The sequence below is a fragment of the Sus scrofa genome, chromosome 10 (genome assembly GCF_054392235.1).
Source record: "Sus scrofa isolate SSC_HxYL_T2T_F1_AM1 chromosome 10, Sscrofa_HxYL_maternal_Yorkshire_Landrace_v2.0, whole genome shotgun sequence".
In the NCBI taxonomy this organism is placed as follows: Eukaryota; Metazoa; Chordata; class Mammalia; order Artiodactyla; family Suidae; genus Sus; species Sus scrofa.
In genome coordinates this window covers 35,484,551-35,497,367 of record NC_139392.1, presented here as the reverse complement: position 1 = coordinate 35,497,367, position 12,817 = coordinate 35,484,551, and the positions used below count along the sequence as shown (strand labels likewise).

At 59.4% G+C, this 12,817-nt stretch overlaps 1 protein-coding gene across 10 annotated transcripts in view; it reads right to left on the bottom strand.

Annotated features, from left to right (window-relative positions):
- LOC146398976 (uncharacterized) overlaps positions 1-2,480 on the bottom strand; it is a 79,706-nt gene extending 77,226 nt beyond the window's left edge. For 9 of the 10 annotated variants that reach the window (XM_084980916.1, XM_084980917.1, XM_084980921.1 and 6 more), the window contains exon 1: positions 2,332-2,480. The gene's annotated coding sequence lies outside the window, so the exon portion shown is untranslated. The remainder of the gene's footprint in view (positions 1-2,331) is intronic. The other variant, XM_084980920.1, reaches the window with a different exon arrangement.
- Positions 2,481-12,817: the final 10,337 nt, after the last annotated feature.

The window sequence follows — 12,817 nt, the reverse complement described above, 5'->3', positions numbered from 1 at the left end:
GACCAGATGGATTCACAGGCGAATTTTATCAAACATATAAAGAGGAATTGGTGCCCATCCTCCTTAAACGCTTTCAAAAGGTTGAAGAAGAACGAATACTGCCAAAGACATTCTATGATGCCACCATCACCCTCATTCCAAAACCAGACAGAGATACCACCAAAAAAGAAAACTATCAGCCAATATCATTGATGAGTATAGATGCAAAAATTCTCAACCAAATCTTAGCCAACCGAATCCAACAACATATCAAAAAAATTATACACCATGACCAGGTAGGGTTCATCCCAGGTTCACAAGGATGGTTCAACATACGCAAATCAATCAGCATCATACACCACATTCACAAAAAAAAAGTCAAAAATCATATGATCATCTCAATAGATGCAGAAAAAGCATTTGACAAAGTTCAACATCCATTCATGATCAAGACCCTCGCCAAAGTGGGTATAGAGGGAACATTCCTGAATATAATCAAAGCCATTTATGATAAACCCACAGCAAACATAATACTCAATGGGGAAAAACTGAAAGCCTTCTCACTCAAATCTGGAACAAGACAGGGATGCCCACTCTCACCACTGCTCTTCAACATCGTTTTGGAAGTCTTAGCCACAGCAATTAGACAAACAAAAGAAATAAAAGGCATCCATATAGGAAGAGAAGTGTTAAAACTGTCACTGTATGCAGATGACATGATTCTATACCTAGAAAACCCTAAGGACTCAACCCCAAAACTCCTTGAACTGATTAATAAATTCAGCAAAGTGGCAGGATATAAGATTAACATTCAGAAGTCAGTTGCATTTCTGTATACCAGCAATGAAATATTAGAAAAGGAATACAAAAGTACGATACCTTTTAAAATTGCACCTCACAAAATCAAATACCTCGGAATACACCTGACCAAGGAGGTAAAGGACCTATATGCCGAGAACAATAAAACCTTAATCAAAGAAATCAAAGAAGATGTAAAGAAATGGAAAGATATTCCATGCTCCTGGATTGGGAAAATCAATATTGTGAAAATGGCCATTCTACCAGAAGCAATCTACAGATTCATTGCAATCCCGATCAAATTACCCATGACATTTTTCACAGAACTAGAACAAACAATCCAAAATTTTATATGGAACCACAAAAGACCCAGAATCGCCAAAGCAATCCTGAGAAACAAAAACCAAGCAGGAGGCATAACTCTCCCAGACTTCAAGAAATACTACAAAGCCACAGTCATCAAAACAGTGTGGTACTGGTATCAAAACAGACAGACAGACCAATGGAACAGAATAGAGAATCCGGAAATAAACCCTGACACCTATGGTCAATTAATCTTTGACAAGGGAGGCAAGAACATAAAATGGGAAAAGGAAAGTCTATTCAGCATGCATTGCTGGGAAACCTAGACAGCTGCATTCAAAGCAATGAGACTAGAACACACCCTCATACCATGCACAAAAATAAAATCAAAATGGCTGAAAGACTTAAATATACGACAGGACACCATCAAACTCCTAGAAGAAAACATAGGCAAAACACTCTCTGACATCAACATCATGAATGTTTTCTCAGGTCATTCTCCCAAAGCAATAGAAATTAGAGAAAAAAAAATAAACCCATGGGACCTAATCAAACTGAAAAGATTTTGAACAGCAAAGGAAACCCAAAACAAAAAGACAACTTACAGAATGGGAGAAGATCGTTTCAAATGATGCAACTGACAAGGGCTTAATCTCTAGAATATATAAGCAACTTATACAACCCAACAGCAAAAAAACCAATCAATCAATGGAAAACTGGGAAAAAGACCTGAATACACAATTCTCCGAAGAAGATACACAGACGGCCAACAAACACATGAAAAAATGCTGAACATCGTTGATTATAAGAGAAATACAAATCAAAACAACCATGAGATATCACCTCACACCAATCAGAATGACCATTAATAAAACCACAAAGAACAAGTGCTGGAAGGGCTGTGGAGAAAAGGGAACCCTCCTGCACTGCTGGTGGGAATGTAAACTGGTACAGCCACTATGGAGAAGAGTCTGGAGATACCTTAGAAATCTATACATAGCTGGGGCTCCGCTGCCATCCTCACCTCCGGCCCCCACGCTCGCGGTGGCCCTCCACAGTCCCTGCGCGCTCCCTTCCCCTGCACGCACCCAACCCCCACGCCTGCGCCGCCCCCAAGCCGCTCCCCGCCCCCCTCGTCCCGCCCCAAACACGCACCTTTCCCCCAAACACTTCCTGGGACCTTCCATCCCCCTTTTCCCAAGCATCCTAGGCACCCTCTTCCCTTCTCACAAAGATAAAACACAAACCTACCTTGGACCTGCCCGCTGCAGCCCTGCTCACATCCTCAGCTCCTTCACCCACGCTCGCTCGCCGCGGTGGCCCTCAGCAGTCGCTCCGGGGACTCCCTTCCCCGGCACGCACGCAACCCCCACGCACGCCACGGCACGCACGCAACCCCCACGCAGGCGCTCTGCACAACCGGGTCCCCACCCACCTTGCCCCGCCCTGCCCCCACCCACCTACACCCCCCCCCTTCCTGGGAACTTTCCCCATCACTTCAAAGGCATCCAACCTATCCACCCCTCTACCCCCTTCTCAAACAAACAATCAAACGCACACACACACACACACAGCAAGCCAAAAACCAAAACCAAAACATCCTCACTTGAACCTGTCTGCTGGAACTCCGCTGACAGCCTTACCTCAGTCCCCCCCTGCTCGCCCTGGCCTTCAGCTCTCCCTTCCCCTCTGTTCAGGCACTACCCACAAGCCCCTCCCAGCTGCCCTGGCCCATTCCCACACGAACCCCTCTGGGCTCCTTTCCTGACATCCTTCCGCTCCCATTTGCTAAGGGGTCCTCATCCTCCGCCCTCTTCCCCCTTCACAACAACCAAACAAAAACCAACAACCCACAACAAAAACCACCACCACCCACCACCACCACCACCGCAGCCGCCACAAACACCTACCTTGAACCTATCCCCTAGAATGCCCCTCACAACCTCCCCGCAGGGCCCCAGGCTCTCCGTGTCCCTCTCCATTCCCTCCCGCCTCCCTTCCCCTGCACCCACGCAACCCCCACGCACGCTCTGGGGGCAAGGGGTGCCCGCCCGCCTCCACGCTCCCCGCACCCGCACAGGCCCAACCCTTCCTAGGACCTCTCCTAGACTTCGCCTCCACTTTTCCAAGGGATCCCATCCACCCTCTTCCTGCCTCTCAAAAGGAACCCGCTCAAAAGGAACCCTAACTTCAACCTCTCAGCTGGGGCTCCGCTGCCATCCTCACCTCCGGCCCCCACGCTCGCGGTGGCCCTCCACAGTCCCTGCGCGCTCCCTTCCCCTGCACGCACCCAACCCCCACGCCTGCGCCGCCCCCAAGCCGCTCCCCGCCCCCCTCGTCCCGCCCCAAACACGCACCTTTCCCCCAAACACTTCCTGGGACCTTCCATCCCCCTTTTCCCAAGCATCCTAGGCACCCTCTTCCCTTCTCACAAAGATAAAACACAAACCTACCTTGGACCTGCCCGCTGCAGCCCTGCTCACATCCTCAGCTCCTTCACCCACGCTCGCTCGCCGCGGTGGCCCTCAGCAGTCGCTCCGGGGACTCCCTTCCCCGGCACGCACGCAACCCCCACGCACGCCACGGCACGCACGCAACCCCCACGCAGGCGCTCTGCACAACCGGGTCCCGCCCCCCTCGCCCCGCCCTGCCCCCACCCACCTACACCCCCCCCTTCCTGGGAACTTTCCCCATCACTTCAAAGGCATCCAACCTATCCACCCCTCTACCCCCTTCTCAAACAAACAATCAAACGCACACACACACACACACTGCAAGCCAAAAACCAAAACCAAAACATCCTCACTTGAACCTGTCTGCTGGAACTCCGCTGACAGCCTTACCTCAGTCCCCCCCTGCTCGCCCTGGCCCTCAGCACTCCCTTCAGCTCTCCCTTCCCCTCTGTTCAGGCACTACCCACAAGCCCCTCCCAGCTGCCCTGGCCCATTCCCACACGAACCCCTCTGGGCTCCTTTCCTGACATCCTTCCGCTCCCATTTGCTAAGGGGTCCTCATCCTCCGCCCTCTTCCCCCTTCACAACAACCAAACAAAAACCAACAACCCACAACAAAAACCACCACCACCCACCACCACCACCACCGCAGCCGCCACAAACACCTACCTTGAACCTATCCCCTAGAATGCCCCTCACAACCTCCCCGCAGGGCCCCAGGCTCTCCGTGTCCCTCTCCATTCCCTCCCGCCTCCCTTCCCCTGCACCCACGCAACCCCCACGCACGCTCTGGGGGCAAGGGGTGCCCGCCCGCCTCCACGCTCCCCGCACCCGCACAGGCCCAACCCTTCCTAGGACCTCGCCTCCACTTTTCCAAGGGATCCCATCCACCCTCTTCCTGCCTCTCAAAAGGAACCCTAACTTCAACCTCTCAGCTGGGGCTCCGCTGCCATCCTCACCTCCGGCCCCCACGCTCGCGGTGGCCCTCCACAGTCCCTGCGCGCTCCCTTCCCCTGCACGCACCCAACCCCCACGCCTGCGCGGGCCCCCAAGCCGCTCCCCGCCCCCCTCGTCCCGCCCCAAACACGCACCTTTCCCCCAAACACTTCCTGGGACCTTCCATCCCCCTTTTCCCAAGCATCCTAGGCACCCTCTTCCCTTCTCACAAAGATAAAACACAAACCTACCTTGGACCTGCCCGCTGCAGCCCTGCTCACATCCTCAGCTCCTTCACCCACGCTCGCTCGCCGCGGTGGCCCTCAGCAGTCGCTCCGGGGACTCCCTTCCCCGGCACGCACGCAACCCCCACGCAGGCGCTCTGCACAACCGGGTCCCCGCCCCCCTCGCCCCGCCCTGCCCCCACCCACCTACACCCCCCCCTTCCTGGGAACTTTCCCCATCACTTCAAAGGCATCCAACCTATCCACCCCTCTACCCCCTTCTCAAACAAACAATCAAACGCACACACACACACACACAGCAAGCCAAAAACCAAAACCAAAACATCCTCACTTGAACCTGTCTGCTGGAACTCCGCTGACAGCCTTACCTCAGTCCCCCCCTGCTCGCCCTGGCCCTCAGCACTCCCTTCAGCTCTCCCTTCCCCTCTGTTCAGGCACTACCCACAAGCCCCTCCCAGCTGCCCTGGCCCATTCCCACAGGAACCCCTCTGGGCTCCTTTCCTGACATCCTTCCGCTCCCATTTGCTAAGGGGTCCTCATCCTCCGCCCTCTTCCCCATTCACAACAACTAAACAAAAACCAACAACCCACAACAAAAACCACCACCACCCACCACCACCACCACCGCAGCCGCCACAAACACCTACCTTGAACCTATCCCCTAGAATGCCCCTCACAACCTCCCCGCAGGGCCCCAGGCTCTCCGTGTCCCTCTCCATTCCCTCCCGCCTCCCTTCCCCTGCACCCACGCAACCCCCACGCACGCTCTGGGGGCAAGGGGTGCCCGCCCGCCTCCACGCTCCCCGCACCCGCACAGGCCCAACCCTTCCTAGGACCTCGCCTCCACTTTTCCAAGGGATCCCATCCACCCTCTTCCTGCCTCTCAAAACGAACCCTAACTTCAACCTCTCAGCTGGGGCTCCGCTGCCATCCTCACCTCCGGCCCCCACGCTCGCGGTGGCCCTCCACAGTCCCTGCGCGCTCCCTTCCCCTGCACGCACCCAACCCCCACGCCTGCGCCGCCCCCAAGCCGCTCCCCGCCCCCCTCGTCCCGCCCCAAACACGCACCTTTCCCCCAAACACTTCCTGGGACCTTCCATCCCCCTTTTCCCAAGCATCCTAGGCACCCTCTTCCCTTCTCACAAAGATAAAACACAAACCTACCTTGGACCTGCCCGCTGCAGCCCTGCTCACATCCTCAGCTCCTTCACCCACGCTCGCTCGCCGCGGTGGCCCTCAGCAGTCGCTCCGGGGACTCCCTTCCCCGGCACGCATGCAACCCCCACGCACGCCACGGCACGCACGCAACCCCCACGCAGGCGCTCTGCACAACCGGGTCCCCGCCCCCCTCGCCCCGCCCTGCCCCCACCCACCTACACCCCCCCCTTCCTGGGAACTTTCCCCATCACTTCAAAGGCATCCAACCTATCCACCCCTCTACCCCCTTCTCAAACAAACAATCAAACGCACACACACACACACACAGCAAGCCAAAAACCAAAACCAAAACATCCTCACTTGAACCTGTCTGCTGGAACTCCGCTGACAGCCTTACCTCAGTCCCCCCCTGCTCGCCCTGGCCTTCAGCTCTCCCTTCCCCTCTGTTCAGGCACTACCCACAAGCCCCTCCCAGCTGCCCTGGCCCATTCCCACACGAACCCCTCTGGGCTCCTTTCCTGACATCCTTCCGCTCCCATTTGCTAAGGGGTCCTCATCCTCCGCCCTCTTCCCCCTTCACAACAACCAAACAAAAACCAACAACCCACAACAAAAACCACCACCACCCACCACCACCACCACCGCAGCCGCCACAAACACCTACCTTGAACCTATCCCCTAGAATGCCCCTCACAACCTCCCCGCAGGGCCCCAGGCTCTCCGTGTCCCTCTCCATTCCCTCCCGCCTCCCTTCCCCTGCACCCACGCAACCCCCACGCACGCTCTGGGGGCAAGGGGTGCCCGCCCGCCTCCACGCTCCCCGCACCCGCACAGGCCCAACCCTTCCTAGGACCTCGCCTCCACTTTTCCAAGGGATCCCATCCACCCTCTTCCTGCCTCTCAAAAGGAACCCGCTCAAAAGGAACCCTAACTTCAACCTCTCAGCTGGGGCTCCGCTGCCATCCTCACCTCCGGCCCCCACGCTCGCGGTGGCCCTCCACAGTCCCTGCGCGCTCCCTTCCCCTGCACGCACCCAACCCCCACGCCTGCGCCGCCCCCAAGCCGCTCCCCGCCCCCCTCGTCCCGCCCCAAACACGCACCTTTCCCCCAAACACTTCCTGGGACCTTCCATCCCCCTTTTCCCAAGCATCCTAGGCACCCTCTTCCCTTCTCACAAAGATAAAACACAAACCTACCTTGGACCTGCCCGCTGCAGCCCTGCTCACATCCTCAGCTCCTTCACCCACGCTCGCTCGCCGCGGTGGCCCTCAGCAGTCGCTCCGGGGACTCCCTTCCCTGGCACGCAGGCAACCCCCACGCAGGCGCTCTGCACAACCGGGTCCCCGCCCCCCTCGCCCCGCCCTGCCCCCACCCACCTACACCCCCCCCTTCCTGGGAACTTTCCCCATCACTTCAAAGGCATCCAACCTATCCACCCCTCTACCCCCTTCTCAAACAAACAATCAAAGGCACACACACACACACACAGCAAGCCAAAAACCAAAACCAAAACATCCTCACTTGAACCTGTCTGCTGGAACTCTGCTGACAGCCTTACCTCAGTCCCCCCCTGCTCGCCCTGGCCCTCAGCACTCCCTTCAGCTCTCCCTTCCCCTCTGTTCAGGCACTACCCACAAGCCCCTCCCAGCTGCCCTGGCCCATTCCCACACGAACCCCTCTGGGCTCCTTTCCTGACATCCTTCCGCTCCCATTTGCTAAGGGGTCCTCATCCTCCGCCCTCTTCCCCCTTCACAACAACCAAACAAAAACCAAAAACCCACAACAAAAACCACCACCACCCACCACCCACCACCACCGCAGCCGCCACAAACACCTACCTTGAACCTGTCCCCTAGAATGCCCCTCACAACCTCCCCGCAGGGCCCCAGGCTCTCCGTGTCCCTCTCCATTCCCTCCCGCCTCCCTTCCCCTGCACCCACGCAACCCCCACGCACGCTCTGGGGGCAAGGGGTGCCCGCCCGCCTCCACGCTCCCCGCACCCGCACAGGCCCAACCCTTCCTAGGACCTCTCCTAGACCTCGCCTCCACTTTTCCAAGGGATCCCATCCACCCTCATCCTGCCTCTCAAAACTAACCCTAACTTCAACCTCTCAGCTGGGGCTCCGCTGCCATCCTCACCTCCGGCCCCCACGCTCGCGGTGGCCCTCCACAGTCCCTGCGCGCTCCCTTCCCCTGCACGCACCCAACCCCCACGCCTGCGCCGCCCCCAAGCCGCTCCCCGCCCCCCTCGTCCCGCCCCAAACACGCACCTTTCCCCCAAACACTTCCTGGGACCTTCCATCCCCCTTTTCCCAAGCATCCTAGGCACCCTCTTCCCTTCTCACAAAGATAAAACACAAACCTACCTTGGACCTGCCCGCTGCAGCCCTGCTCACATCCTCAGCTCCTTCACCCACGCTCGCTCGCCGCGGTGGCCCTCAGCAGTCGCTCCGGGGACTCCCTTCCCCGGCACGCACGCAACCCCCACGCACGCCACGGCACGCACGCAGCCCCCACGCAGGCGCTCTGCACAACCGGGTCCCGCCCCCCTCGCCCCGCCCTGCCCCCACCCACCTACACACCCCCTTCCTGGGAACTTTCCCCATCACTTCAAAGGCATCCAACCTATCCACCCCTCTACCCCCTTCTCAAACAAACAATCAAACGCACACACACACACACACTGCAAGCCAAAAACCAAAACCAAAACATCCTCACTTGAACCTGTCTGCTGGAACTCCGCTGACAGCCTTACCTCAGTCCCCCCCTGCTCGCCCTGGCCCTCAGCACTCCCTTCAGCTCTCCCTTCCCCTCTGTTCAGGCACTACCCACAAGACCCTCCCAGCTGCCCTGGCCCATTCCCACACGAACCCCTCTGGGCTCCTTTCCTGACATCCTTCCGCTCCCATTTGCTAAGGGGTCCTCATCCTCCGCCCTCTTCCCCCTTCACAACAACCAAACAAAAACCAACAACCCACAACAAAAACCACCACCACCCACCACCACCACCACCGCAGCCGCCACAAACACCTACCTTGAACCTATCCCCTAGAATGCCCCTCACAACCTCCCCGCAGGGCCCCAGGCTCTCCGTGTCCCTCTCCATTCCCTCCCGCCTCCCTTCCCCTGCACCCACGCAACCCCCACGCACGCTCTGGGGGCAAGGGGTGCCCGCCCGCCTCCACGCTCCCCGCACCCGCACAGGCCCAACCCTTCCTAGGACCTCGCCTCCACTTTTCCAAGGGATCCCATCCACCCTCTTCCTGCCTCTCAAAACGAACCCTAACTTCAACCTCTCAGCTGGGGCTCCGCTGCCATCCTCACCTCCGGCCCCCACGCTCGCGGTGGCCCTCCACAGTCCCTGCGCGCTCCCTTCCCCTGCACGCACCCAACCCCCACGCCTGCGCGGGCCCCCAAGCCGCTCCCCGCCCCCCTCGTCCCGCCCCAAACACGCACCTTTCCCCCAAACACTTCCTGGGACCTTCCATCCCCCTTTTCCCAAGCATCCTAGGCACCCTCTTCCCTTCTCACAAAGATAAAACACAAACCTACCTTGGACCTGCCCGCTGCAGCCCTGCTCACATCCTCAGCTCCTTCACCCACGCTCGCTCGCCGCGGTGGCCCTCAGCAGTCGCTCCGGGGACTCCCTTCCCCGGCACGCACGCAACCCCCACGCAGGCGCTCTGCACAACCGGGTCCCCGCCCCCCTCGCCCCGCCCTGCCCCCACCCACCTACACCCCCCCCTTCCTGGGAACTTTCCCCATCACTTCAAAGGCATCCAACCTATCCACCCCTCTACCCCCTTCTCAAACAAACAATCAAACGCACACACACACACACACAGCAAGCCAAAAACCAAAACCAAAACATCCTCACTTGAACCTGTCTGCTGGAACTCCGCTGACAGCCTTACCTCAGTCCCCCCCTGCTCGCCCTGGCCCTCAGCACTCCCTTCAGCTCTCCCTTCCCCTCTGTTCAGGCACTACCCACAAGCCCCTCCCAGCTGCCCTGGCCCATTCCCACAGGAACCCCTCTGGGCTCCTTTCCTGACATCCTTCCGCTCCCATTTGCTAAGGGGTCCTCATCCTCCGCCCTCTTCCCCCTTCACAACAACTAAACAAAAACCAACAACCCACAACAAAAACCACCACCACCCACCACCACCACCACCGCAGCCGCCACAAACACCTACCTTGAACCTATCCCCTAGAATGCCCCTCACAACCTCCCCGCAGGGCCCCAGGCTCTCCGTGTCCCTCTCCATTCCCTCCCGCCTCCCTTCCCCTGCACCCACGCAACCCCCACGCACGCTCTGGGGGCAAGGGGTGCCCGCCCGCCTCCACGCTCCCCGCACCCGCACAGGCCCAACCCTTCCTAGGACCTCGCCTCCACTTTTCCAAGGGATCCCATCCACCCTCTTCCTGCCTCTCAAAACGAACCCTAACTTCAACCTCTCAGCTGGGGCTCCGCTGCCATCCTCACCTCCGGCCCCCACGCTCGCGGTGGCCCTCCACAGTCCCTGCGCGCTCCCTTCCCCTGCACGCACCCAACCCCCACGCCTGCGCCGCCCCCAAGCCGCTCCCCGCCCCCCTCGTCCCGCCCCAAACACGCACCTTTCCCCCAAACACTTCCTGGGACCTTCCATCCCCCTTTTCCCAAGCATCCTAGGCACCCTCTTCCCTTCTCACAAAGATAAAACACAAACCTACCTTGGACCTGCCCGCTGCAGCCCTGCTCACATCCTCAGCTCCTTCACCCACGCTCGCTCGCCGCGGTGGCCCTCAGCAGTCGCTCCGGGGACTCCCTTCCCCGGCACGCACGCAACCCCCACGCACGCCACGGCACGCACGCAACCCCCACGCAGGCGCTCTGCACAACCGGGTCCCGCCCCCCTCGCCCCGCCCTGCCCCCACCCACCTACACACCCCCTTCCTGGGAACTTTCCCCATCACTTCAAAGGCATCCAACCTATCCACCCCTCTACCCCCTTCTCAAACAAACAATCAAACGCACACACACACACACACTGCAAGCCAAAAACCAAAACCAAAACATCCTCACTTGAACCTGTCTGCTGGAACTCCGCTGACAGCCTTACCTCAGTCCCCCCCTGCTCGCCCTGGCCCTCAGCACTCCCTTCAGCTCTCCCTTCCCCTCTGTTCAGGCACTACCCACAAGCCCCTCCCAGCTGCCCTGGCCCATTCCCACACGAACCCCTCTGGGCTCCTTTCCTGACATCCTTCCGCTCCCATTTGCTAAGGGGTCCTCATCCTCCGCCCTCTTCCCCCTTCACAACAACCAAACAAAAACCAACAACCCACAACAAAAACCACCACCACCCACCACCACCACCACCGCAGCCGCCACAAACACCTACCTTGAACCTATCCCCTAGAATGCCCCTCACAACCTCCCCGCAGGGCCCCAGGCTCTCCGTGTCCCTCTCCATTCCCTCCCGCCTCCCTTCCCCTGCACCCACGCAACCCCCACGCACGCTCTGGGGGCAAGGGGTGCCCGCCCGCCTCCACGCTCCCCGCACCCGCACAGGCCCAACCCTTCCTAGGACCTCGCCTCCACTTTTCCAAGGGATCCCATCCACCCTCTTCCTGCCTCTCAAAACGAACCCTAACTTCAACCTCTCAGCTGGGGCTCCGCTGCCATCCTCACCTCCGGCCCCCACGCTCGCGGTGGCCCTCCACAGTCCCTGCGCGCTCCCTTCCCCTGCACGCACCCAACCCCCACGCCTGCGCGGGCCCCCAAGCCGCTCCCCGCCCCCCTCGTCCCGCCCCAAACACGCACCTTTCCCCCAAACACTTCCTGGGACCTTCCATCCCCCTTTTCCCAAGCATCCTAGGCACCCTCTTCCCTTCTCACAAAGATAAAACACAAACCTACCTTGGACCTGCCCGCTGCAGCCCTGCTCACATCCTCAGCTCCTTCACCCACGCTCGCTCGCCGCGGTGGCCCTCAGCAGTCGCTCCGGGGACTCCCTTCCCCGGCACGCACGCAACCCCCACGCAGGCGCTCTGCACAACCGGGTCCCCGCCCCCCTCGCCCCGCCCTGCCCCCACCCACCTACACCCCCCCCTTCCTGGGAACTTTCCCCATCACTTCAAAGGCATCCAACCTATCCACCCCTCTACCCCCTTCTCAAACAAACAATCAAACTCACACACACACACACACAGCAAGCCAAAAACCAAAACCAAAACATCCTCACTTGAACCTGTCTGCTGGAACTCCGCTGACAGCCTTACCTCAGTCCCCCCCTGCTCGCCCTGGCCCTCAGCACTCCCTTCAGCTCTCCCTTCCCCTCTGTTCAGGCACTACCCACAAGCCCCTCCCAGCTGCCCTGGCCCATTCCCACAGGAACCCCTCTGGGCTCCTTTCCTGACATCCTTCCGCTCCCATTTGCTAAGGGGTCCTCATCCTCCGCCCTCTTCCCCCTTCACAACAACTAAACAAAAACCAACAACCCACAACAAAAACCACCACCACCCACCACCACCACCACCGCAGCCGCCACAAACACCTACCTTGAACCTATCCCCTAGAATGCCCCTCACAACCTCCCCGCAGGGCCCCAGGCTCTCCGTGTCCCTCTCCATTCCCTCCCGCCTCCCTTCCCCTGCACCCACGCAACCCCCACGCACGCTCTGGGGGCAAGGGGTGCCCGCCCGCCTCCACGCTCCCCGCACCCGCACAGGCCCAACCCTTCCTAGGACCTCGCCTCCACTTTTCCAAGGGATCCCATCCACCCTCTTCCTGCCTCTCAAAACGAACCCTAACTTCAACCTCTCAGCTGGGGCTCCGCTGCCATCCTCACCTCCGGCCCCCACGCTCGCGGTGGCCCTCCACAGTCCCTGCGTGCTCCCTTCCCCTGCACGCACCCAACCCCCACGCCTGCGCCGCCCCCAAGCCGCTCCCCGCCCCCCTCGTCCCGC